Source organism: Chiloscyllium plagiosum, chromosome 42, assembly GCF_004010195.1.
Source record: "Chiloscyllium plagiosum isolate BGI_BamShark_2017 chromosome 42, ASM401019v2, whole genome shotgun sequence".
Classification (NCBI taxonomy): domain Eukaryota; kingdom Metazoa; phylum Chordata; class Chondrichthyes; order Orectolobiformes; family Hemiscylliidae; genus Chiloscyllium; species Chiloscyllium plagiosum.
Genome location: NC_057751.1, coordinates 9349222 through 9351367, shown reverse-complemented (window position 1 = coordinate 9351367; position 2146 = coordinate 9349222).

Here is a 2146-nt window from a genome sequence, read left to right as displayed (position 1 = left end):
GTGGGCCTGTGGAATTCATTGCCGCAGAGTGCAGTGGAGGCCAGGCGCTAAATGTCTTCAAGGCAGAGATTGATAAATTCTTGATGTCACAAAGAATTAAGGGCTACGGGGAGAATGCGGGTCGGTGCAGTTAAAATACCCATCAGCCATGATTGAATGGCAGAGTGGACTCGATGGGCCGAATGGCCTTACTTCTACTCCTATGTCTTATGGTCTTATTGGGATTGTATTATAGAGCCCCCAGTAGTCAGAGGGAAATTGAGAAACAAACTTGTAAGGAGATCTCGGCTATCTGTAAGAATAATAGGTCACAAAGAATTAAGGGCTACGGGGAGAATGCGGGTAGGTGCAGTTAAAATACCCATCAGCCATGATTGAATGGCAGAGTGGACTCGATGGGCCGAATGGCCTTACTTCTACTCCTATGTCTTATGGAATTATTGGGATTGTATTATAGAGCCCCCAGTAGTCAGAGGGAAATTGAGAAACAAACTTGTAAGGAGATCTCGGCTATCTGTAAGAATAATAGGGTAGTTACGGTAGGAGATTTTATCTTTCCAAGCATCGACTGGGACTGCCATAGTGTTAAAGGTTTAGATGGAGAGGAATTTCTTAAGTGCGGACAAGACAATTTTCTGATTCAGTAGGTGGATGTACCTACTAGAGAAGGTGCAAAACTTGATCTACTCTTAAAAAATAAGGCGGGGGAGCACTATGGGGCCAGTGACCATAATTCTATTAGCTTTAAAATAGTGATGGAAAAGGATAGACCAGATCTAAAAGTTGAAGTTCTAAATGGGAGAAAAGCCAATTTTGACGGTATTAGACAAGAACTTTCGAAAATTGATCGGAGGCAGATGTTTGCAGGTAAAGGGATGGCTGCAAAATAGGAAGCCTTCAGAAATGAGATAACAAGAATCCAGATAAAGTATATTTCTGTCAGGGTGAAGGGGAAGGCTAGTAGTATAGGGAATGCTGGATGACTAAAGAAATTGAGGGTTTGGTTAAGAAAAAGAAGGAAGCATATGTCGGGTATAGACAGGATAGAACGAGTGAATCCTTAGAGTAGAAAGAAAGTAGGAGAAAACTTAAGAGGGAAATCAGGAGGGAAAAAATGGGGACATGAGATAGCTTTGGCAAATAGAATTAAGGAGAATCCAAAGGGTTTTTAACCAATATATTAAGGACAAAAGGGTAACGAGGGAGAGAATAGGGCCCCTCAAAGATCAGCAAGGCAGCCTTTGTGTGTAGCCACAGAAAATGGGGGAGATACAAAATGAATAATTTGCATCAGTATTTACTGTGGAAAAGGATATAGAAGATGTAGACTAGGGAAATAGATGGTGACATCTTGCAAAATATCCAGATTACATAGGAGGAAGTCCAGGATGTCTTGAAACAGTTAAAAGTGGATAAATGCCCAGGACGTGATCAGGTGTACCCGAGAACTCTGTGGGAAGCTAGAGAAGTGATTGCTGGAACTCTTGCTGAGATATTTGTATCATCGATAGTCACAGGTGAGGTGCCAGAAGACTGGAGGTTGGCAAATGTGCCACTGTTGAAGAAGGGTGGTAAAGACAAGCCAGAGAACTATAGACCGGTGAGCCTGACCTCCGTGGTGGGCAAGTTGTTGGAGAGGACCCTGAGGGACAGGATGTACATGTATTTGAAAAGGCAAGGACTGTTTAGAGATAGTCGACATGGCTTTGTGGGGGGAAATCATGTCTCACAAACTTGATTTTGTCTTTTTGAAGAAGTAACAAAGAAGATTGATGAGAGCAGAGCAGTAGATGTGATCTTTATGGACCTTCAGGAAGGTGTTTGACAAGATTCCCCATGGGAGACTGATTAGCAAGGTTAGATCTCATGGAATACAGTGAGAACTAGCCATTTGGATACAGAACTGGCTCAAAGGTAGAAGACAGAGGGTTGGTTTTCAGACTGGAGGCCTGTGACCAGTGGAGTGTCACAAGGATCGATGCTGGGTCCTCTACGTTTTTGTCATTTACAAACGATATCAATGAGCGAGCATAAGAGGTATAGTTAGTAAGTTTGCAGATTACACCAAATTTGGAGGTGTAGTGGACAGTGAAGAAGGTTACCTCAGATTACAACAGAATCTTGATCAGATGGGCCAATGGGCTGA